Consider the following 27,059-nt stretch of genomic DNA (forward strand, 5'->3'; position numbering starts at 1 on the left):
CACAAGACACAACCGGACAACAGTGGTTATATATATTTTAAGTTTTGATCGAAATTATTGCGACTAGGGACATATCAGTGTCACTGGATATTGTAGGGACACGTCCATAGCGTCCCTACTAAATTCTACGCCCCTGAAGTAAGGTAAATCAGGAGATTGTAGGCAGAGTGTCAGTGGTCCATTTGGGTGATAGATGGCGGTAATGCACACTTGTCTGCAATCCGCCGCAGAAAAAGAAGAAGAGGAAGAACTTGAAGAAGAAGCTGGAGAAAGGGGCGTCTGGAAGTTGGAGTTTGGAAAGAGGTCAACTGAAAATAATGGAGAAGCTGAAGAAGGCAGCGGGTAGGCACAACTATGTTGAGAATGGGTCAGAGTGGGGGGACACTGATATGGGTGATAGTGAGGGAAGTATGGATATAAGTCAAGAAGGTGAAAGAAAGAGGGACAAAAGAGGAAATACTTTTGCTGGGATCAGTACAAAGAGGGTGAGGAGTAATGAGGATAATGGGAAAGTAATAAAAGAAAAAGGTACGGAAGGACTAACGTTGGAGTTTAAAATCATTTTGAGATTTGGTGAGGAGAGGGGAATTTCGTCAATAAGTCCGGTGAAGTTAACAACTGTATTGAGAAACCAGATAGGGGATATTGTAGTAGCCAAGGTGTTGAGAGATGGTAATCTAATGATCGGATGTAAAAATGAAGAACAGAGAGAGCGGGCTGGAAGGATCAAAGAAATTGGGAGGTTTAAAGTAATAAGCACAAGTCAAAGTGAAAAAGGAAACATGTGGAATAAGGGAGTGATATGGGGGCTACCAATCGGGGTTACAATGGAGGAAATCAAAGCAAATCTTAAAGGAGGAAATCTAAAAGGAGCTCGAAGGATGCAGATAACTCGGGATGGAGTGAGGAAGGACAGTGAGCTTGTGATTCTGGAGTTTGAGGAGGAAGTGCTCCCAAAGAATGTAACACTAGGATTTTTGAGTTATGGTGTAAGAGAGTATGTTCCAAAGCCAATGAGGTGTTGTAACTGTCAAAGGTTTGGACATACAGCAATAACATGTAAAGGCAGAAGAAGGTGTGCAAGATGTGGAGAAGATCATGAGTATGGACATTGTAATCACGAGCAACCAAAATGTTGTAATTGTGGGGGTAGTCATAGTGTGGCTTACGGTGGATGTGAGGTGATGAGAAGGGAAATGGAAGTACAACGAGCTAAAATTCAAAATAAGATCTCATATGCAGAAGCTGTGAAAATGGTTAGTAATAGTGATGAAAGAAATAGAGTTGAAAGACAAAATACAAAAGTACCAGACCAGGCAAAGGAGGGGATAGTAATGGTTGATCTAAAGAAGTTAGTCACTTTCATAGCAGGGGTGATAAATGCAACTATGGAGGTGAAATCTAAAATGGAGAGAATACAAATAATCGTAAAAGCAGCAGTTCATCACCTAGATATCAGGGAGATGACGTGGGAGGAGGTGAGGAATGAGTTAAGCAGTCAAGCAAGCCAGGAGCAAGTAGGGACTGGATAGTATTAATAATGGTCCTCTTGCTACAATGGAATGCTAGGAGCTTGATGGCCAATGGACAGGAGTTCAAAAAGTACATTGATGATCTTCCCAATAAACCAGACATTATTTGTGTACAGGAAACTTGGTTGAGATCAAATTTAGAATTTAGGTTAGATGGATATGCCTCTGTAAGGTGTGATAGGGGGGATGGAGTAGGGGGAGGATGTGCTACATTTATTGGAAATGATATTTCATTCAGAGAAGTGAGTGTAGGGGGGAAAGAACAAGAATTTGTTAGTGTAGCGATATGGACAAATGAGGGAGAGTGTGTAATTATAAATTATTATAATCCTTGTAGGAAATTAGATTTGGGGAAGATAACACAAATAGTAGGGATGGATGGTAGCAAGGTGGTGGTATGTGGTGACTTTAACGCACATAGTACGTTATGGGGAGGAGTAAGAACAGATGCTAATGGTGAGGTTATAGAAGGTTTGCTAGAAGAGAGAAATATGGTTTGTTTAAATGATGGGAGAGGGACTAGAATGGATGTGCATACAGGGAACACCTCAGCATTAGATTTAACTTTAGTTTCTAGGAATTTAGCGGGAATATGTGAGTGGGATCTATCTGAAGAATCATCGGTAGGCAGTGATCATTTTCCAGTATGGTGTAGTGTTTTATTGGAAATAAATAAGAATCAAAGGGAATTAGTGGGGAAGTGGATATTTAGTAGTGCAAAATGGGAAAGATTTAAATATATGTGTGAGATAGAAATGGATAAAATAGATCTAAATGAGGAAATAGAGGTGATTGATAAAAATATTAGAACAACAATACTACAAGTTGCCAAAGAATCGATCTCTAAAAGCAAAGGGAAAATTAAAAGAAAGGTAGTTCCCTGGTGGACAGAGGAGTGTGGGAAAATAGTGAAAGAAAGGAATAAGGCACTCAGATTATTAAGAAGAACCCATAATTTTCATAATTTGATTAAATATAAAGAAACACAAGCAAAGGTTAGGAAAATTATACGAAAAGCAAAAAAGCAAAGCTGGCAGACTTTCTGTAACAAAATTGGTAGAGCAACACCTGTTGGAGATGTGTGGAACATGATTAAGAGTATGCGAGGAATTAGAAGGGAGTGGAAGTATCCAATATTGAAGATGGGGGAGGAAGCAGCAGTGTCTGATCAGGAGAAGGCAGAGATGATAGCGAAGGCACTTACTCTTATTCATAGTTCCGATAACTTAACGCAGGAGGGTAAGAGAGGAAGGACAATGACAAGATTAGCATATGGAGATTTACTAGAAAGAAGGGAGGATAGTAACAGTACAATGGATGCGCCAATTACAATGGAAGAAATGAGAAGGGCAATAAAAAGATCCGGATTAACATCTCCGGGTAAAGATGATATCTGTTATGTAATGATAGAACATTTAGGTGTTTTAGCATCTACAAAGTTGCTGGGGTTTTATAATAAAGTATGGGAGTTAGGGAAATTGCCAGCTGGGTGGAAAGAAGCAGTAATTATTCCTATCAGGAAACCAGGGAAAGATGTGTCAAGCCCAATGAATTACAGACCAATAGCACTTACGTCACATGTAGGAAAAATAATGGAAAGGATCATTACAGATAGATTATCCTTTTATATGGAAAGTAGAGGAATTTTATCACCTCATCCGAGTGGATTTAGGAGAGGTAGAGGAACGATGGATCCTGTTATGTGTTTGGAAACAGAGATAAGGAAAGCTCAAGTTAATAAATAATCTGTAATGGCAGTGTTCTTTGATGTAGAAAAAGCCTACGATATGGTTTGGAAGGAGGGAGTAATGATAAAATTAAAAATGATAGGAATAGCAGGTAAGATATATAATTGGATTAAGGGATTCTTGGATGAGAGAAGTATACAAGTAAGAATTGGGACAGCTGTTTCAAGAAGATACATTGTAGAGAACGGTACTCCTCAGGGCAGTGTTATTAGCCCTATACTCTTTTCTATAATGATTAATGATGTTTTTTCACAAGTACAGGGGGATATCGGACAGTCACTGTTTGCTGATGACGGAGCCTTATGGAAAAGGGGAAGGAACATTAATCATATTAAAGGTAAAATACAAGAGGCAATTAATGTGGTGGAGAGATGGTCAATTGCATGGGGATTCAAGTTTGCAATTGGGAAAACCAAGACAGTAATTTTCACTAGAAAGAGAGGGGTTGAGGCGCAGGTAAAGATGTATGGGCAAGATATAGAGCAAGTAAAAGTTTTTAGGTTTTTGGGTATGTGGTTTGATGATAAGTTAACATGGAATGAGCATATCAGAAGGATAAATACCAAGTGTAAAAAGATACTAAATGTGATGAGATGCTTAACAGGGTCAGAATTGGGGGCAAGTAGGGCTGCTAGTAAAAATGTGTATATAGCATTGATAAGATCGGTATTAGATTACGGGTGTATTGCGTATGGATCGGCAGCAAAAACTTCATTAAAGAAGTTGGATGTGGTGCAAGCTCAAGCTCTAAGACTATGCTGTGGGGCTATGAAAACAACTCCTGTGGCTGCTCTTCAGGTTGAGATGGGGGAAATGCCGCTGCACATTAGACGTAAGCAGTTAATGATGCACTACTGGATAAATTTGCAAGGACATTCTGGGGATCGGCATCCTACAACTAAGATACTTCTCCCATGTTGGGAGAGTGAAAGAGCTAAACGGGGATGCTTTGCATGGAGATGTGAGGAAATAGCTGGAAATATGACATTAAATCAAGGTGGATATATCCCGACAGTGCCATTATCAGTGACACCACCTTGGTTGTTTCCATCAGTGTCAGTAGATTTATATTTTCTGGGAAAAATACAGGGTCAAAAAGGATTTGGAAATATTGCAGTTCTGGTAGAAGATAGATTACAAACACTATATCAAACATATGTACAAATATATACAGATGGATCCAAGGATCCTAATACAGGGAAAGCAGGTTTTGGTTTTAGTATTCCTACATTGCATGTTTCTGGTAAGAGAAGGACTTCAGATCATCTATCAGTGTATACAGTCGAGATGTTGGCAATTGTAACAGCTTTACAGAAGGTAGAAGAATTACAAATTAAAAAAGTTATTTTATGTACAGACTCATGTTCTGCTTTAATGTCACTGCAGTCATTTACATCTAACAGCAGACAAGATATAGTAAATGAGATCTATGAAGCATTGTACAGAATTACAAATATGAACATGCAGGTAACATTTATGTGGATCCCAGCACACAGAGGGATTAAGGGAAATGAAGAGGTGGATGCATTAGCAAAACAGGCTCTGATGCAGGAGGAGATCTTGTGCATTCCACTCAGTAAGTCTGAAGCTAAAGGAGTAATTAAACGAAACATCATTAAGGAGTGGCAGAACAGTTGGGATACAGGAAACACAGGGCGACATCTCTATATATTACAGCAAGATGTGGGTACAGGAAGGATAGCCAGAAGAAATAATAAAGAGGAGAACATCTTGACAAGGCTAAGGGTAGGTCATACTAGGCTTAATAAAACTTTGTTCTTAATAAATAAGCACCCTTCAGGAATGTGTGATCATTGCCAAATAGAGGAGTCAGTCGAGCATGTAATTCTTCACTGTCAAAAATTCTCTCGAGAGCGGGAAGTGTTAAAGGAGGAAAGTAGAAAGCTTGAACAGGAAGAATTAAGTTTAATAAATGTTTTTGATATTGAGGTAGGGAAGTTATTATGTTATTTGAGAGAAACTGGATTGGTTAATAGAATTTAGGAGAAGGAAATATTATTAGTATTATTACTATTATTATTTTTATTTATTTATTTTTCATCAAGGGAAGGAAATCTCTGGCCCACACTCCAACATAGTAGGTGGCGGTAATGCACCATAATGCTGGTTGCCACCCGTCATTAAACGTTACAAAGAAGAAGAAGACTTGAAGAAGAAGAAGAAGAAGAAGAAGAAGAAGAAGAGGAAGAAGAAGAAGAAGAAAAAGAAAGACGAACACGCTGATTCGGTGGGGGAAGCTTTGAATAAACACGGTATTTACAAAAAAAAAAAAAAGACATACATTTAATGAGGTACATAAAGACGTTTCGAGATGTCCAAAACATGTTCATGGATTATGTAGTCACGTTGTTGTGTCGATACAGAGTTAGAACATATAGGCCTACGTGTTACTCGTGTGTATTGATAATTCTTTAGATACAGTGTATCCAGTGACGTGATTTCACAGTAATTATCCATGGCAACAGTCATATCAGTGTAAAATGAGTTTAATCGGTGTCGGGGCCTTATTTTACGAGCGGTTTAAGTGCTATGCGACGCGTTTAAGTATTGAGCAAAAAAATAAAAAAATAAACACATAAATATATAAATAAATAATTCGTTTTTGCAAACAAAAACAAATAATTGCAAAATAAAGTAGTGCAAAGATAAATATATAATGATTTCCAAAAATCAGTGACAGCTGTAAAACAAGCTTAAGAACTTTGTTCCTATTTCATTTCTGCAACAGATTATTATTATTATTTTTTTTTTTATTATTTTTTTTTTTACATGATTTTGCAACTCGTTTTACAATAGCCATACCTAGGAGAGGCTTCTCACTGCAGAGCAAATGGGTGAATCTTACGTCTAGATCCCCCTCGCTAGACGTCCAGCAAGGAGGAGCGAATGTACTTTGGGCCTAATGGATGGAGCTAGAATATCCAACCACACCATAATCCAACCCACAACTCAACCCAATTAGATGTCCAGAGAAGTGGAGCTGGATGTCATTTGACTCTGCAGTGAAACACCACTTGCATTTCTGTCGTTTCACTTCATGGCATTAGCTGTGTTTGACATCGGCTGCGGCTGGATGTAACCGATCGGCGAGAGTGTCCGCTTGCAGCCGTTGAGGAGCTGAAAAGGAGATGTGAAACATAGGTGTGAAATAGGCTAATGTTTATCACGTCTAATAAGAAAACACCATTATGCAGCCAAGGCCAAATTATGACAAAGAGAAATTATTAATAAATTGCTTAGCTGGGTCTTCAGGCTATGCAGTCTGCTAATTCACCTCTCATTCAGATTTGTTCTTTTGTTTTGTTTTGTCCTGTCACATCCTTAGTCTGAATCTATGCTATGCAGTCTACCAGAAACAGAATGTAACACGGTTAGTTGTTGTGGGAAGGAGGAGGCAGGAACCAGCGAACATTTAAAGACTTTAATAATAAATTAAAATAAATACAAAACGAAAGTAATAGACAGCAGCCCCTCACGGGTGACTGCTGTCACATAATAAAACAAACAACACAACAAAAATCCAGGCCTGGCCTCTTTCGTCCTTCGTCGTCGCTCCTCCTTTATGCTTCGCTCCTCCGTGAGAGATACGAGACCGGTGCATTTTGTTGTCACTCATTATCAATCACGCCACTGGCCTCGCACCGTTCTCCCATGGCCCTCAGCCTTGTCCTGCTCACCACATGAAAGTCGTTTGTTCATCCTGTGACAGCTCCATAGGCTAAAGACCAGCTTAATTTAGCTAAACAATCATTTCAGGGACATTGCGAGATACAAGCTAATGTTTTTTTCTACCACGCATTATAATAAAGGCTTTGTAAAACTGCACAGATTTTCCATATCATATAGATTTGAATGACTTATACACCTTCCTACACAGAATGCGAACACATTTCCTACCATGTATGCCTGTAAGCCCCGTCCTGTTCTGCTGGCTGCAGCCAGGTGTACTTAGTGCTGTTTGTGTTCAATAGGCCTATTTCACAAAAATGGCCGCCGAGACCGGAAGTAGGGTAAACTCTTTTCCGGTGAAAGCGCTAGCAGTAGCAGTCGGAGGACAAATGCGGAGACTAAAAGCGGCCAGTCCTGTTGCGTACCTTTTTATGTTTGCACTCATAGAAGAAACAGCCCTATTTATAATTGCACAGCTTTCCTTGTGACGAAATGTTGAAAAAGTGCTGGATTTGGGCACTTTTTTGTGTGTTAAGCACTTCACGGAGGATGAAGTCCGTGTAACTTACGAGTCTACGAGAGTCCGGTCGTAGATACCTTACACCGCAGGCCGTGCTTTGCAGGTTTTCATGGAACAACTGGGGAGAAGTTAAATCACGCCAGACACAGACGGCAAAAAGACGTGTCCGTGGTGTGGAGGAGGAAGCAGATGTTAAAAAAATGGAGTGTTGATGCCGGTTCGGGAGTGATGCTCTGACTAAACATGTTTATATTGCTCTTGATTGTTATCTGATTTGCACGTCATGCACTTTTATTTATTATTATTAACTGTTGGCAAATTTTCTGTAACTTTCTTTAAAATGAGTGAACACGGAGCCGTTTTTCCGTGAGCGGGACTGGAAAACCCGGAGTGGATTGGGAGCGGAGTGATAGCAGAACGCCAGGCTTTGATCACATCCCCCTAAGCAGGGTGAAAAGCCTACACCTCGTCCTTCCCATTCAAACTAAAATTAAGACATTTATTACACTATTTGAGAAATGTAAGCATATTTACAGCCTTAAAATTATGAACAGTGAATTTAAGATATAAGGACAGGGGGAACCCTGATATTGACGGAAATCCGGCGTATACTCTCGTAGCGACTGAGAACTGTATATATTATGAAGTGTATTACTGAATATAAAATTACATAAATTATGATATATTAGTAAATATATTCTCACATTTTTAAATATATGAAATTGTGTTTATGTATTATTCAATATATTGTAATATTAACACAATATATTATTCTGTATATATTCAAATGTACTGTTAAACCATTTAATATATTGATCATTCATATATAAGGAAATATATTTTCTTTTCATAAGGGGACCCGACAGTAAAATGTGATTTTGTAACATCATGATGTTTTAAAACATGTAATATCACTCACTTAATTCATGTTTTTAGTCTAACCATCTTTTTATTATTTGCCTTAATTTCATTATTAGACCTACTACCAACGTTAGGTCAAATTCACTGTAAAGATGTACAATTCTTAGTTTCATTCATGGTGGTAACATGAAAAATGAGCCATAATCTAGTCACTAGTGGAATATTGCTGCAATCTCCGGGACAAACTAACACTTAACATGAAATTTTAACAGAAGCCACTAGATTTCAAACATAGCCCACAATCAGACATCATTTCAATTTATTTATTTATTTTGTTTAGCTATAGTAAGTGTGAGCTTAGTCAACAAGTGTCATGCCATTTGAATGAATGTAACTTTTTTTTTTATGTAAGCAAACGTCAAGAATAATTTGAAACCTTTGTCCAATTTCGATCTTGTCACAGCTCCCCGAAAACTATCAACAAAACGGACAACATCTGCTATTCTTACTTTTGTCAGATATATTAATGACAGAGAAAACAAGCTGTTCACAGTCCATTTTGAGAATGAATGGCGATCGTAGCGGGTGGCGGCGCGACCGGAAGTATCGCTACCCTACTTCCGGTCTCGGTCGCCATTTTGTGAAATAGGCCTATTCCGAAATTTTTGGATTCGACTCTGATTCCCGATTCTGGAATTGATGGAGTCAATTCCAAGAATCTATTCCTCACAGTTATTTTTCAATTCTCTTTTTTTTTTTTAAGACTGGAGGAATCGAATCTCGCTGTTACCACAGAATATAAAGTGCGCAGAAAGTAGCCTTCTCATAATATGAAGCTTTATTTCTAATATGAAGATACATTTCTATAGCTCTGATAGATTTTAAATTGTAATTTTGGCTGCCCCTGAAATGGGTCATAGCCCATAGTACAGCAGTAAATACACTATTTGAAAAAACAAAAACAAATAACCACTCATTCAACTCAACAATGTGCATTATTGCATGGATGGAACAAGAAATGTCATGTCCAAAATGCATGTGCACAGTTCAGTTGAATGCTAAAGTTTACTTTAACTGTATGCTTTTGCACAAAATATGGGAAGCAAATAGCCTGGCTAACGTCAGACCAAGTCTCATTTGAGACTTGGTCTGGGAACCACGTGTTCATTTTCTCGTATTTGAGGCGTGGTTTACGAATGCCCAGAGCCGTTTATTGGGCGCTATGAATGTCTATCAAATGCACCTGTACGTAGCTCATAGCCAATCGCTTCAATTATACCTGATGACGTATGTAGAGTAACAAAAAAATTCGACGAGGAAAAAGACGATGGGTCAAAGATTTATTTGTACACGATGGCGTTTAGCGAATATTACCGTTTGTGAAAGATAAACATGAGGGTAGAAAGTAACGTCGAGTCTGATGCCATGTTGGATCCATAGATATAAAAAACTGCTTCGGTGTCGTCATCGTCTTGCTGCTCCCTCCCCGTTCTGTGATTGGTTCCCTTTTTCAGGGGAAAATCTTGTCCATGGTGTCCAGACTGCCTAGCAGCGTGAATAAAATCGCGCTGCGAGCAAGGCAGTATGGGGAAACCCAGGCTAGGAGGCAAACTCTATACTGAAATAACCACAACATAAACAACAACAACAAAACTGAAATTAGAGTGAACAGTTTATCTGTCACTCAGATGCGCGTGGAAGTTGTTCGTTACTATAGCAACAGTAGACTCTCGAACACTGATCTGTGCTCTCGACACATTTTCTTTCAGAATTATCATTGGGTGATAGAAAGAAAAAGTATAAATAAATAAAAACACTAGCATTTCATTGTAATTTTTTTATTGTTTTTTTGTACATATTTGTACATTTTATTGTACAAATCTTGTGTACCTGATATTTATCTAAACCAAAAATTCTGTGTAGTTACTAAAATGTTTTCACAATCACAATACACTTATTGTGATGCAAGATTTTTTTTTACACTCCCCCAACCCCCCCCATAATCAAGCTAAACTCAAAAGTTGGCAGCCCTGCTACTAATTATTTGTCAGGCATATATGCATATGCAGGATCACAGAATGAAACATTGACAACAAACACCATTAACCTGTAAGTGAATGAAAGGCAATAATCAGCATTATGCGTTCACATATGGTTTATTTAAATTTTTCAGTGCCGTAACACTGAATATTCAACAATATTATTGATCTGACTGCACTGATACTATTGGATGAGAACTGAACTGAGCTGAACGATGACCGCATTATTTTCTGAAGAACTGCTTAATAGATGAAATTCATTTATTTAATTGATCTTTACAATGGAACTGAATCAACACTGAACTGACTTCAGCTGAACAATGGCACTATTTACTTTTTTCCTGTTATCACTGTAAAGCTGCTTTGAAACAATCTGTATTACATAAAGTGCTATATAATTAATGGTAACTTGACAATTAGTTGTTAGAAATACGTTCTAGTGACGTCTTTGCGCATGACGTAAAAGAACCGCTGAATCGTTTTTTTGAACTGCTTCAATGAATGATCTAGTTGATCTGTTCGCTGAAATTAGTCAGACTTCCTTCCAGTCACTAGGCTTGTTGTACGACTTGAAGCAGCACTTCAGAGACCGATCAGTGAATGACATCAAAGTACGGAGCGATTGGAGAGCAGATGCCTCCATATGCTTTTGAATTGCTCTTGTGGTACTTTGATGTCACACGGAAGGCTGCATCGGTCTGTGCAGCGCTGCTTCAAGTTGAACAAGCCAAATATTAGGCCTTGTCCCAAATGGCACACTTCTTATGAGCTTTCAGTCTTGTGGACTTACAATGGCTGCTGTGTGTGCGTGTCCGTAAAGTCCATGAGACTTTCAGAAGGGCGCTCGCGAGGGTGCTTTGCAGTCGTTATGCGCACTTTTGGCTCAGTGGTGTTTTTAGCCCCCAATGGCTCCTTCCAGGCAGCTAACCCTAAACCTACCCATCCCCTCGCTGCCTGGAAGGTGCCGTTGGGGGCTAAAAACACCAAACACCGCATTTTTGCCGAGCCTGCACTGGTGCGAGCCACTGCAGACTTCTTCCCGACAGTCAAAGTGGCATTACGTCATACGTCATTAAGGCCCTGCATTAGGACAGGGCCTTAATGAGCTAGAGGCGAATTAATGATTAGCTCTGTTGAACTAAAATAGCCTCTTTAAAGGGCCCCTATTATGGATTTTTGAAAATGACCTTTCATGTAGTGTGTAACATAGCTCTAATGGCGCTTTTCCACTACACAGTACCAGCTCGCCTCGGCTCGACTCACCTTTGTTTGGTTTTCCACTAGGGCTGCACAATATTGGAAAAAAAATTACATTGCGATATTTTTTTCCCAACGATATATATTGCGATATTGCGAGACATCAATCCAGGCTAAAGTCAATAATTACCATTCCATGATATTAATAATTTCAATAATAAGCAAGCTTCATTACAAGTGAAGGCCATAATATTTTATTCCAAAATTAGAACATATTTCTGTCAGAATTTGGTGAACGTTCTACGCAATCCAACGTGGCGGCGCTCTTAACAGATGTTTGTTGTTCATTAGGCTATAATTCCTCAAAATAAGTAAAAAAAAAAAAATCTCTCTCTCTCTCTCTCTCTCTCTCTCTCTCTCTCTCTGTTTTCGGTGCTGATGCAGTGACGCGTTCATGTAAACGGCACCTAAAAGCTGTCACAAAGAACCAGCAAAAGTAATGATTATGAATTTGTAAAATATTACAATGAGACATTTTAATTGTTTATTAATAAACAAGTATTTTCTGTAAAGATGAAGTTGACAATACTGACCAGGGCTCCAGACTAACTTTTTTTATTAGGAGCGCTGTAGCCCCTGACTTAAAATTTTAGGAGCGCAAGCAGAAAATTTAGGGGCACACCTTAAATCACCTTGCAATGCAATTATTCACATTTCCCCCCAAAATAACTGTATTACTGACAAATGCTTTGAGAATAAATAGCCTTAACGTACAGAAATTAGAATGTGCAGTTTTATTTTAAGTTCACAGGGCTCCAGACTAACATTTGAGGGCAGAGGCACTAAGTTCTACAGAACGTATTTGGTAGCACTGTGGGATGACAAAGCACTGAGCTTAATTTGAGGTGTATAGATAAAGTTAACTTTAATTATTATCATTCATAATGTCTTAATATTAATTCAAAAGCAAAATGAGTGACAAAATAGATATTAGGGAGTGAAAATAGCCAGTAAGCGTCCTCTGCAGCTATGTTTACAATAGTAATTTAATCTTTATCTTTTTGCTTTTTTTTTTTTAAATAAGTGTGAGTTTTCCTACTTCTTGAAACTTTTAGTTTTATAAATAGGTACAATCTTTAAAGGATGAACAAAAAATGTTTTGGTCAACACATTAAAAAATAACATTTAAATATGATAATATAGTTTTGAAGTGCTGGAAAAATATGTGTAGGCTACTGTTATAACCACAGTATACCATAGTTACAATTAGTGTTACTACAGTAAATCCAAGGTGAATGTTGCTGATCTGTGGACCTAAAGCCTTCTATTACTTCGCTCATTGCACATGTTTCTCCTGGTTTCCACGTCAGCGCTGTTTGATCTGATATGGTTTATAACAGAAAATTCTGCGTCAAATCTGAATGTTTCTCACTGGATCTCGCAGCAATGTTATTAATTCTGTCGCGAACTCAATGGATTTCTTCACGGGATCTCCACAATGTACAGTAACTGTTTCGCGTGATCGCGATCGGCCCGCGACTGGCGAGAGGAGCTCTGCGCTGTCTATTATTGGTTCGAACTATTAAACGGTCTGTGAAGCAGAATGAGTGCTGAGTACCGCAGTTTTTTTTCCACTTTCATTTTGTTTTTATTTATTAACATGTCACGGCACACTCTATGCTTGAGGCTGAGATTGAGTGTTTAAACTGCGAAGTGCCTGCACTGTCTGCAAACTTCGTTTTCCCCGCAGTTCTGGGGTAGCGACTGCAACATTAGCAGTTCATGGAGTTCATCTCCTTACAGTACCTCAACCAGCTGAATTCTTGTAGCCAGTCTTCCCGAAAATAGTGGGTTCAGGCTTTTATCACCTTACAAACCTCTGACTCTGAATCATCATCATCCGACTGTGTCTGTCCGTGACATTGATATTTGTCTCCGTCTCCTTCCCACGGACGTTTACGCGCGCTCGATTATCTCTAGGACCCTCCCCCTCCACACATTAGCCAGTTACAGTGGCCATTCCCTATTCTTCTCACACTCATTGGCCTGCCACACATTCACGCCCCTTCCACGTTTAAAGTGAAAAAATAAAAAAAAATAAATTACTGGTCGCACATGTGCGACTGGGTGTAAAATTCAGTCGCACACTCTCAAATTTTGGTCGCAAAATGCGACCATTTGGTCGCAGTCTGGAGCCCTGCTGACTCGCGATCTTCGCAGTAGTGATCGCGCAGGAGAGAAATGCACTTTTCATACGGATTACGTAGTTTTATTTTGTTTTGAATGGTTCTGTTTAAAAGTAGAGATTTCTGTAGATAATAGATATATTTCTATTTTTTTTTTTTTTTTTTTTTAGGTGTGTAAGGCGAGTAGGCTACCTTATACGCTGAGTTTCGGTTCATGGATGATAGCTTAATCTCCAGTTCAGGCGCTGGTGCCTCTGTGTCGTGATTATGTCTGCTATATTTACTTTTTATTTATTAAATCCAGGAAATTGGATAATGAAACACTGATTAAAATTAAGATACAATTAATACAAAACGAAATTCGCTTTAAAGAAAGGCTTTGTGCTTTCTGTTTGAGGTCTCTGTGAAAGTTTTAAAGCAGTTTTGGTGCCGCTTTTATAACGGTCACGTCCGTAATAGAGAACGGTCACGTAACATTATTTTTTCCTCATAAATGCGAACACGAAAAATAAAAGACTTTTTAAAAAAGACAACCATCCAAAACTTTATAACACTCCAGCACAGTACCTCTTTTTGGTCAACATCCTCCTTTTTGTAGACGAAATAGTCCAAAACAGCTGATTTTGACTTCATTTATTTATTTATTTTTTTGCGGCGGATCCTCTTCGTCGCCCCTTTTTAGCTATAGGATTGCCGTGAATGTTGGCTGTCACAGTGAGCGTGGTGAGTGCCTGCACAATCACTGTGCAGGCACGCGGAACGTGTATGTCACCCCAGCAAAAAGCCATACAACATACTCGTGTTTACTGTGTGCTACCCTGTTGCAACCGTTCTCTTAATACACTATGGGTGCTATTACCCTTCACATCGCATGTTCCGGCGATGCGACTATCGCTCATTCGCACATCGCGATGTCGATGTTAAAACAGAACATCGTTCAGCCCTATTTTCCACTGTGTAAAAGTTGTACCTGTACCTGCATCCAGGTACTTTTTTTCGTATCACCTCCGGCGAGGTTCTAAGCGAGCTGAGGCGATACTAAAATGTGACGTGAAAACACGGCAGACTGCTGATTGGTCAGAGAGAATCGTCACTATTCTCTGCGTCATCATTGCACGTGCCATACGGAGTATCCTGAATAAAAAACAGCAAAAACAAAAACATCCAAAAACAGCATACACTCGATTTCCTCCATTGTCCTGTGTGTGTGGGTAGCGGGTGTGTGTTGCGTAGAAGATTAAGTCACGGCAGTTTCCTGCGGCGTCGCTATGATGACCAGGTACTATTGTGGAGGTACTATCTGCAATGGAAAACGGAGCGAATAGCGAGCCGAGATGAGACGAGTCAACTCGAGTTGAGTTGAGCTGGTACTGGTAATGGAAAAGCGCCATAAGTTAATTGAAAACATCCTGCAAAGTTTTAAATCTGAAAGTGTACCTTATGTAAAGTTACTGTCTTTCAAAAGTAAGAGTCGACTCTGAGTCAATTAAATGAATCATTTTTCAAACGAGTCATAAGCCGTTTCGTTGTGACGTCAAGACAAAACATTAGCATATTGTGCGCGCAGACACCAGGGAAAACTTGAACGCCCTCAAACCGGCAGCTGATTCCTGTGAATGCTGAAAAGCATCATGTCGAGAAGACACTGTGCTCTACAATGTGAAGGTAAAGCCAGTTTTTTCACTTCCCAAGGAGGAGCATGTGAAGAATCAGTGGTTAAAATTCATCTTCACCACGTTACCACAGCAGTATAATCCTAAACTTTTGCTGTGTTCCCTTTATTTCACTGACGACTACTTCTCAAATCCAGGATGCAGTTTAATCCAGGATTCGTAAACCGCTTGCTCTTGAAAGATGGTGTTCAAAATACTTAGTTTTGAGTTTTATATTGTGTAGGTCTCCTGCTTCTGGCTAACTCACATTACTGTCTTACTGAAGTACTTCTGCTGATCAGTTGTGGGCCACTGTTACCTAAAACTGTGTATATTAATGCAGATTGGCTGTCGTTCTCACTACTTTGAGGAAAGATTAAGCATGGAGCAAGATTTGTTTTACCCACGTTTACAGTATCTCACGAAAGTGAGTACATCCCTCACATTTCAGCATCTTCTCAAGGGACAATACTATAGAAATGAAACTTGGATATATTTTAGAGTAGTCAATGTGCTGCTTGTATAGCAGTAGTGTTGTCAAAAGACCTGGTACTTCGGTACCAAGTCGGTACTAAATTTTTTTAAACGTCACGGTACCAGGTTTTCTCAAACCCGGTACTTGATGCGCGTGCAGTTGCGTCCTCTTCATAAAAGCACTGAGACATGGCGACCGGCGGTGCTGCTGATGTGGTGCTGATGTTTTTGCGCGTGCAGATTCGTTATTTCAAATGGCTATATATATTTCAAATTCTAGCCCTTGCATTAGCTTTACTACTAGATATATTTATGGAGATGAGAAATAAAAAGCCGTCATTAATATCAGTCCGTCAGAAAAGCAGTTCTAGTCTTATTCTTGGCTGGATAACTCCTAGGTTTAAAAAGCCCTTTTAAAATTAAATATGAATGCAGTTTTGGATTAAATAAAGTACAGTCAAGTCAAATAAAACACGTTTTATCTCTACGCAGTGCTTAATTTGTAAAGTGGGAGGTCCCGGAGCGCAGAGGGGGGGTGGATCCTGCGACTCAAAACGGGGGTTGGAGGTAACGGAACAAAAAAATAATAATAATAATAATAATTACACTGCCTACGTAGCTTCTCTGCAGGGACAGCGCCAGCTGAGTGGGTGCTATAGATAGATCATTGACGGGGAGCTGCGCAAAACTTGGCCACTAAATATTTAATATTCAGTTATGTTAATGATCACAATTAAAGTTTTAATTTTATTAAATTGAACAAGTAGGCTACTTAAATAACATTCAGCATTCAATCAAATATTCTAAAAGATGTAGGCTATTATTAATAATATGTTTATTTATTTATTTATTTTATTACAGATAGAACAAATAAATTAATAATAATGACTGTTATTTCAACAAAATATCTCGTTATTTCGAAATAATATGTGTGCGTGCATCTGTAAATCCGGTGACGCGTGTATTGATTTTTATAAGTGTTTTCTCTAAAAGTGTCGACTCAGCTGCAAAGATGAAGTTGACCATCGCCATCTCCGTGTGAACGCACTTATAGAGAGAAATGCACATAAATAGGCCTAATGGATTACATAATCGAGCCTTTTTCCTTTTTCGTTTTGAATTATTTCGTTTAAAGACATTTCAAGCTTTGTGTATTTGATGTATTTGTCATGTCTGTGTGAGGCATACACTGAGTTTCGTGCTGCAGTTCACGTGCAATGCAAGTGAGCGCGCGGGCGCCTCCGTTATATTTGTTTCGTATTCAATAAATAGGCCTACAGGCAAATGGTTGATGAAAATTTGATTAAAATTAAGATACAATTTATACAAAACGAAATTCACTTTAAAGAAAGGCTTTCTAAACAACTTCAACTTCAACGGACAAAATCATGTCTGACCCGCTCCATGTCTCATATTGCGCATCCTATCTTACTCGGTCGTGCTGTTCACTTTTCATAAATCAACATAAATGAAAAAAAAAAAAAAACATTATAATATTTTAACAAATATGAAACTAAATGCGCTTTTTTAATGGCTACAACGGCATAGTAGGCCTACATACTCTCTATTTGTACACATTTCTGCACATTAATTTAATTCTAAATTTTGCACACACAAGTGAAAGGCATTTGTTCAAATCAAGTTCACGGATAATTGTGCGTTATTAATCATTATGATACTAAAATCCTGACAAATATGCTATGTACAAAAAATCAGATGAGCCCATATGAACGCATTTACACGTTAAGCATTTTCCTCCCATATATAGAAAACCATTATAAGAACGCTTAATGTGGCAGATTAGAATGTCCCCTTATGTCGAAATAACGAGATATAATGTCGATACTAGGCTACTGTGTCCACCGTGGTCTCCTTTTTGATCAGCAGAAACGATTTTTGCTTGTTTGGGATCTGACTGTCTAGCGTCTTTTTGACATTTTTCCCCTGAGTGAAACGATCGAGGCTAACATCAATCTCAACTCGTACAACAAGCGCGCAAGTCATGTGTCACAAACATTGAACACTAAAACAGTAATTTTATTTTATTTCATTTAGGCAATTAATTTTATTGACACGGGAGGTGCCGGATCCAATAAAAAAGGTTCCGGATCCAATGTCGGAGGTGCCGGAACATGTTCCGGCGTGTTCCGGCTCAAATTAAGCCCTGACGCTACAATAAGATACCATTCATTAACATCACTTAATGTGTTATCTAACATAACACATTGAGTGAACAATATATTTTTACAACATTAATTAATGTTTGTGGATGTTATTTAATACAAACACTTGATTGGTCATGTTTGTTCACTTCATTCATTGTGCATTAAATAATGTTAACAGAAATAATGTTAACTTTTGATTTTAAAAATGTATTTTTAAATTAACCCCTAAAGGAGAATAATTGCGACAGTATATAACTATTGTTTATTGTATAACTATATAACTATTCAGGTCATTTTATCTAATGTTATCTAACAAATGGAATCTTATTGTAAAGTGTTTTTAATACTACAGTTTCCATCTTTGTAACTGTGATATACACTTTAATATAATTATGTAAATTTAATCTAAATTAAGCTTTGGTACCGAAATTGGTACAGAGAACCGTGGATTTTCACTGGTATTGGTACCGAATACTGAAAATTTGGTACCGTGACAACACTATATAGCAGTATATATTTACTGTCATCTGAAAATAACTCAACATACAGCCATTGTCAAAATAGTTGGCAACAAAAGTTAGTACACCCTAAGTGATAATAGCTGTACGTCGTTTAATCATGCAAAGCCACATGTCCTATTCATCATTTTCATGTTTTTGTCTGCTTGACAGGACCATACAAATGTATGTATCTTGTATTAGAGCAGTTAAAATTTGTGCTTTGAGTACAATTCTCTCATACTGACTACTGGATGTTCAACATGGCTCCTCATGGCAAAGAACTCTCTAAAGATTTGAGAATTAGAATTGTTGCTCTCCACAAAGTTGACCTAGGCTATAAGAAGATTGGAAACACACTGAAACTGAGTTACAGTACAAGCCAGGGTCATACAGTGGTTTTCCAAGACGGCTTCCACTCGGAACAGGCCTTGCAAGGGTCAATCAAAGAAGATGAGTCCTCGTGCTGTGCGTCAGGTGCAGAAGCTGGCTTAAAAAAACAGACGCATGAGTGCTGCCAGCATTGCTTTAGAGGTTGCAGAAGCAGAAGGTTAGCTTATCAGTGCTCAGACCATACACAGCACACTCCAACAAGTCGGTTTGCATGGCCGTCGTTCCAGAAGGAAGCCTCTTCAGAAGCTGGCTCACAAGAAAGCCTGCAGACAGTTTGCTGAAAGCAATTTGTCCATGAGCATGAATTACTGGAACCATGTCCTGTGGCCTGATGAGACTAAGATAAACTTGTTTGGTTTCAGATGGTGTCCAGCATGTGTGGCGACGCCCTGGTGAGGAGTACTAAAAAAATTGTGTCTTGCCTACAGTCAAGCATGGTGTTGGTAGCATCATGGTCTGGGTCTGCATGAGTGCTTCTGGTACCGGGGAGCTGTGCTTCATTAAGGGAAACATGGATTCCAACATGTACTGTGACATTCTGAAGCAGAACATGATGCCCTCCCTTCAGAAACTGGGCCGAAAGGCATGATAACGACCCCAAACACACCGCCAGGATGACAACTGCCTTGCTGTGGAAGCTGAAGGTGAAGGTGATGGAGTGGCCAAGTATGTCTCCAGATCTGAACCCTATTGAGCACCTGTGGGGTGTCCTCAAGCGGAAAGTGGGGCTCCATGATGTCATTATGGAGGAGTGGAAGAGGGTCCCAACAACAACCTGTGCAGCTCTGGTGAACTCCATGCCCAGGAGGATTAAGGCAGTGCTAGATAACAATGGTGCTCACTCAAAATATTGACACTTTGGACACAGTTTTGACATTTTCACTTGGGGTGTACTCACTTTTGTTGCCAGCTATTTTGACAATAATTTTATTTTCAGAGGACAGTAAATATATACTGCTATACAAGCAGCACATTGACTACTCTAAAATCTATTCAAGTTTCATTTCTATAGTATTGTCCCTTGAGAAGATGTACTAAAATGTTTTCTGAAATGTGAGGGGTGTACTCACTTTTGTGAGATACTGTATGTTACATCAGTCATTCACGCTACAGCTCGGCTAATGTATGCACTGTTATTGATACAGTTTCCACATGTTCACTGCAATAAATTAGAAAAATACTCGGTAAATAAATAAGTAGGCCTATAAGTAAAATAATCGTTTTGTTGATGGACATGCACTTGTTAATGGTGATGAGGAATTAGTTGCAACATCTCAATGTACCTCAAACCGAGTACTGTATCACTGAGAAACGTCCTGCTCGATCCGTCCTTGCGAGGGAGGTTTGGGTTGAATGAATTCTTCCAATGTTTCATCATCGGACTCACGTTCGGATTGATATGCTAAAATCGACGCCATTGTTCGTTACTGTGTTTAGTTTACAGTGTAGGAAGCCTCAGGACATGCAGAGCTGACGTTTTTATGGCAATGGACATTTTTGTTTTCGACAGACGCGCTGTACGCGGTAAACCAATCACAACAGACTGTGCTGTCTGGCCAGTCAGAGCAGAGTAGTTCGCGGAAAGGAGGGATTTAGAGAGACTGATTCATCTGACGAGTCGTTTGAGAATCATTGAAAATGTGGTGATGTGCAAATGTATGTTATGAGAAAATTAAACCGTTTTTTGACCTTTGATGCATGTAAACCTGTTATAGGAGTCTCCAAAACAACATTAGGAAACTTTAAAATAGCATAATAGGGGCACTTTAAAAGGAGTTGATTCCCCTCGATGGAATTGTTTCCAACGTCTGAACTTGAACTAATAACAAAGACTGCTTCAGTGCACTGACATCTGCCCGCAGGTTAACAGCAAACGCTGTTAATACACAATTAGTTAACAAAATGAAATTGACATTTTAATGCTGTAAAATTGTGTACACTAGTGATGTGCGATCATGGTTATAAAGTGGATGTTGCGGGTAATCTGCTGTTCGGGTGGGTCAAGTAATAAATAACATTCCAAAAATTAAGGGTGTATGAAAGATTAATCATCAATGTGTTGATTTTAATTTAATAAAGGCACGGAACTCTCAGAACGTGCGTAAAGCCCAATTTCTACTTCTGCGTAGAACTCACGCTGTAGCTACGTCGTAGGCTGTGTGTAGCACGCGTAGCCCATGGCGTACCCTGACATGCACCTCTCCAAAAATTTAACAACGCATCAAGTCTACACGGCATGCAAGAGCTGTGATTGGTCTGCTAGAACCCCTTCCTTGGGTTTACATGCTCCCTCTGCATGTGTAATTGCACATCAACGCGAACAACGACACAGAAGTATAAATGAAAACCGCATAGCCTACAGCCTACAGTGCAGAAGAATAAATCAGCCTTAAAGCTGCCGTCGGCAAAATTTTTTTTTTTGATCATATTCAGTGAAATCGACACTATAATCCGACAGAACAACATAAATAAGATGGTTTTAGAAAAAAACCCTAACTCCACCTGGAGCGTGTTATTTGTTTTTTAAAAATCCACCGCTCCCGGATCATCGGGTCCAATCAGCGCAGGGGGGTGTGAGATCTGACTGTCAATCACAGGTCGTGCACGCGCCACAGATCCCCCCCTCCCTCGCGCACACATGCAATATCACATGCACACGACACGCCTGAAGATTGCACGAAGCATGATGGCGGAGAGAAAATCTACTAACAAGCTTCCATTTCCTCGGTTATTGCTATCTATGGATGGATTAGCCAGGGCAGCCTACCTCCGAGTCCATGGTGTTGATCGATGCTGAAGAGACGGACGCGTTCACAGAAAATCTGGTGCACACGCACTGACGAGCACGACCTCGATGGGAGGGTGCTCGCTGGTAGTGGGGGAGGGGCATGAGAGTTGTAAACATTCAAAATTTTGGCTAAATCGACCCAATCTGTCAGACTTGCCGACTGCAGCTTTAAAGGGATACTTCACCTCTGGGAAGATGAATGTGTATTTAAAATAGGTAATTTAAGTAGAAGAAATGTTAAGAATTTTTTTTATTTGGAGCTTTGACTGAGAAAAGCCAGAAAATGTATTTTTGGCTTATGTGGATGAAAGACAGCAACTACCAGAATGCACTTGCTTCGCTGCCTTAGGAGGCCACGCCTACCGGTAAGAGTGCGCAGTTGAAAACAACAAGGCTAGCCAACGTGATGAGTTTGCCAGGGATTTAGAGATCGTTCAAAATGTCCGGGATTCGGCTTTTGCGTTCTACAGTCGCCATTCATCATGTTTACTGTGGCGAGCAGGACGAGGCTGAGGGCCGTGGGAGAACGTTATCATGTTTACTGTGGCGAGCAGGACGAGGCTGACGGCCGCGGGAGAACGTTATCATGTTTACTGTGGCGAGCAGGACGAGGCTGAGGGCCGTGGGAGAACGTTATCATGTTTACTGTGGCGAGCAGGACGAGGCTGACGGCCGTGGGAGAACGTTATCATGTTTACTGTGGCGAGCAGGACGAGGCTGACGGCCGCGGGAGAACGTTATCATGTTTACTGTGGCGAGCAGGACGAGGCTGACGGCCGCGGGAGAACGGCGCGAGGCCGGTGGCGTCATTACTGAGACGCGCCGGGTCTCCCATCTCTCACGGAGGAGCGGGAATTTTCTTAGCAAATGGTAAAACGCACATCAACCGATCACTTGTTTAGCGTTCATGTAAACACTACATTCAGATTCACCAATCGGAATGAATTCAGTTAGATTGAAACAAAAGGTGTGCATGTAAACAATGAATGACGACCGCAGAACGCAAAAGCTGAATCCCGGACATTTTAACCGATCTCGCCCGCCGGACAAGTCCGGGAAAAGGAGGATGGTAACCCCTACTTACTCAGCTTTCTCCTACTATTCAGCTTTCTCCACAGAACAAGAGCCTGCTAGCTTAGCTTCCAAAGAAAGACGGCTGACACTGTATACATTCAATGAGTGAGATCCCACCCTCTATGGGCGGGCTGAAAACATGCAGAACAGCTCCTTCTACTGGCTGTAGTCTTTAGTCTCTGGCCAGAAAATCCTCCGATGACGCAAAATGAAGATTTTTGCGTCATCGGAGGATTTTTTCCAGACAAAAAATACATAAATCTCTTGTCTCAGGGGGATATGAGGGTGGAAAGCATGGTAATTCGAAAATACTACAGGTTTTCTACTAATACAAAGCTTAATGCTAAATCCTGAAGTATCCCTTTAACTCTTTTACTTTTGTTTTCAACAACAAAATGTATCTCTTCAGGGAAAACCAATCAAAGAAAACGTATGCCTCGAGCACCTCCTAGTGGTCATTATGTAAAACACAAGCGAACAGCATTAACAGAATTTGCACATGTATCACCGTCATTGTGATGTGTCTTGAATGTTTAACAGGGCTTTATATACTTGATATCTCTGAAATGTATAGCATTGACTTTGTTTTTTTTCTCGGCTAAGTACAACAAATAGCAGAACTGTAAGCTGTCAGTAACTTTTGTGTGCTATGCTCATGCTTTCAGAGCTGATTGCTTTCACTGACTTGCATAATTCAAATCTCATACTTTAATCATATTTATAGCTCCTAACTTAAAACGAACTTTTACTATAATGAATGAATACCTCAAAATGTCTGTATGTGCAATGTAACTACTTAATCGGAAATAAATACATAGCCTAAACATCTCTTGCTTTTACTCACGTGCCAGTAATTACCCCTCCGTGTGCCATATAAGTTGCCCCTGGTTTAGGCTATTAAAGAAATGTAATTTCACCAAAGCAAATGCTTTTAATACACATTTAGTTAACAAAACAAAACCATGAACGTTTTATTGCTAGTGTGAGATGAAATTACCTCATCTTTTGTGGTCAAAACTGACTGCATTGGTTGGTAGCATGCAGATTTAGCTGCCTTGGTAAATTGCACTATACTGTTGTTCTCAACAACGTACTTTTGTAAAAGTTGGGATTTAGCACTTACTAGCATGAAGAACAAATACAGGCACGCTGTGCATTAGGGCTGTAATCTCCCAGTCGATTATTGGTCGATACGTTCTGGCTCGACCAAAATTCTGATTGGTCGATTTTTTGCTGCGTTCATTTCATTAGTTTTGCCGCGTTCATTTCATCAGTTTTGCCGCGTTCATTTAATCAGGTGGAAAGCACTAATTGCTAATGGGGGTGTTTTCGGACAACAAGGCTACCAAGTACTGCGCACAGTGCACAGCTAATTAATTTAACGTTTTTTTTTTCCTAACGTCATTTTTAGTTGATTTTTAGTCAAATTTCAGGACTTCAGTCGACCAAGATTTTCTTTGGTTGATTACAGCCCTACTGTGCATAGAGATCAATTTAAGATTCAAACTCTCTTCGATACAAAACCATACCCTGTGTGAGTTCCTGTGTTTAATGTTGATCACATTATACGATTATTATCCACACGATTGCAAATGTGACATTGATTTTATACAAGTTCAACAAACGAAAGGTATTGATATTAAGTGATGTTCATTTTAAACAGTATTGTCAGTATTTTTTGCAACAAAATAATAGCTCCAGCGAAAGCCACAGCAGTGTTTATGAACGAATCTGCAGCTTTGAACAAATCGTGAGAGTCAATGATTCATTCATAATTACAGCCACTTGCTTTGTTACTGAATGAATGAATGACTCTGACTCACTCATAAAGACAGTGACTTGCCGCCACCTACTGGCGGTTTTAATTTAATATTTAAAAGCATCAATTAATTTTTACCATCATTGCATATTTCTATATTGGACTTATTTATTTATTTATTTATTTAAAGCATAATTTATTTTATAAAGGTATTTCTAAAGGAAAAAAATATAAAGGAAAAATGTAAAAAAAAGGTAAAGGATATTTTCACCAAACTTGGTACACATGTATATGGGCTCAAATTTTGGTCACTTTAAAAAAATCGCGGCGATTGGCCTCATGGTGGCGCTATAACATGAAAAAAACATGAAAAGGGCTATAACCATCTGACCGTTAGTCTGATTGACTTGAAAATTGGTATGCAGTGTCTTGGTCGAAGGTGCCATGTATATCTATAAGGACATTGGTGTATCTCGAAAAACAAGGCCGTCATCGCCCAATGAAGTTTGAGGACCTATTAGACAAGGTTAACAGAGGCTGATTGGAATGAAAATCAGTGGGCATGTTCGACTCATGGCCCTAGTGTTCTGTAAGAATTTTAAAAGACATCGGCCACTAATTGGCGCTAACGAGTTTTATGCCCTCTTTAATCACGTGGTGTTACACACATCCACACAATATGCATGTCATTTGATAGATCTCCTCATTATGAACAACGTTGCCTCAAAAACCACTGCTGTCAATCAAATCGTTCATTAAATATTCACGAATATGTTAAAAACCTACTTTTGCAAACTAGTCCTAGGTTTTTCGCCCAATCGGAACCAAACCAGTCTAGGAAAATTATCTGGACTCTCTAGATCAATATTTATAAAAAAAAAACTTCTGCATTTGGATGGCTATAATAGGGTCACTTCAAATGTGGCCTTGACCAAGTGTCCCCGAAAGCCTATATATCTTCAAAAAATGCTCAGATCTTCTTAGAAACAAGTCAGAACATGCTCAGATCTTTTTACAAACAAGCATGAAAAATTTCAGACAGATCGGACAAAATTTGCCTCCATAACAGTTAAAAAGGTGAAAATGATATGAATATAATGGCATATTAAGCCAATAAGTGGTATTTTACTGCCTCCTGCTGTTTAAAATAGTCATTTTGTGGTACTACTCACTAATATGGTTCTATAATTCATATTTAGACTTAATAAAAATGCTATTTTAACATTTACAATCACCTTTAGTCAAAATTCATCTATTGAAGTATCACTATTGACAATTTTCACAATGAGAAATGTGAATCCTGTAGGAGACTTGCAGTAAACATTTTTTTTCCCATCATAGTTCAAATGTCTGTATCTACAACAGAATGTGTGTGTGTGTGTAGTCCTTGGTTTCTGAATAAATTCTGAATAATCTGATTAATAGTTTACAAAGACATTATGTGAAATGCTTATAGACCATTCAAATATATTTTCAAAAAAAAAAAAAATATTTTTGTGTGTGCATGCAAGCATGCATTATGGGGTTAACATGGAAAAACTGCTTTAGTGCAGAAAGCTGGTGAAAATCATTTTATTTTAAAAAGTTTAAAATGAAAGTGAGCCAATAAAGTGGTCTTCTACTGCCCTCTGCTGGCCATTCTACTGATTAATAGTCTTTTCACTTGTGGTTTTGCATTCATATTTAGACACTAAAAATCATTATATAACATTTACATTACTATTATAACAATCATATTTTGTCAGAGTTTATCACTTCATTTGTACTGATACTTCATATAATTGCTAGCAATGTGGTAAATCATGAAAATCACGCTAGAAACATGGTAAATCATAGTAAATAATACTAGAATGTGGTGTATCAAGGTAAATCATGCTAGAATCCTGGTAAATCATTCTAGAATGTGGTATATCATGGTAAATCATGCTAGAACATAGTAAATCATGGTAAACTATGCTAGAATAGGGTAAATCATGGTAAACTATGATAAATCATGATAAACGTACTCGGTTACTATCGTAACCTCGGTTCCCTGAGAGGTTACCACATTCTAGTATGATTTACCATTGTTTACCGTGATTCTAGCATGATTTACCAGTTCCCTTTCGAGAACGGTCACTTTGTATTGCGTAGCTATACGCAGTGGGGAAACTCCTTTTCCCCGATAATACTGAAGCCTAAAATGTAAAACACATTTGCAGCTGCACAGCTAGCACAGTGAGTGTCTGGTTCACTCATTGGCTGTGCTGCGGCAACTGCCGCCAAATTGGGCGTGGCTAAGACGATATTAGAGCCCGAATTCGCCATTATAGCATGTTTAAATCGACTGAAGTGACAAACTTGCCATGTTACTATAGTGTGGCCGGCTACGCAATACTCGTTCCCTTACTCTCAGGGAACTGAGGTTACGATAGTAACCGAGTACTTTCCCTTTCGAGGACGGTCAATTCGTATTGCGTAGCTATACGCAGTGGGGACGCCATG

General features: G+C 39.1%; 1 protein-coding gene across 12 annotated transcripts in view; it reads left to right on the forward strand.

Moving 5' to 3' along the window:
* Positions 1–235: 235 nt before the first annotated feature.
* The window catches only part of psip1a (PC4 and SFRS1 interacting protein 1a), a 280,260-nt gene continuing 253,436 nt past the window's right edge, over positions 236–27,059 (forward strand). For 4 of the 12 annotated variants that reach the window (XR_014029854.1, XM_081361205.1, XM_081361203.1 and 1 more), the window contains exon 1: positions 5,450–5,592. The gene's annotated coding sequence lies outside the window, so the exon portion shown is untranslated. Of the gene's footprint in view, positions 343–3,541; positions 3,618–5,346; positions 5,593–27,059 lie in introns of those variants that run through there. The other 8 variants (XR_014029853.1, XM_081361204.1, XM_081361208.1 and 5 more) reach the window with 5 other exon arrangements.

Source organism: Scardinius erythrophthalmus (assembly GCF_964197995.2).
Source record: "Scardinius erythrophthalmus genome assembly, chromosome: 3".
In the NCBI taxonomy this organism is placed as follows: domain Eukaryota; kingdom Metazoa; phylum Chordata; class Actinopteri; order Cypriniformes; family Leuciscidae; genus Scardinius; species Scardinius erythrophthalmus.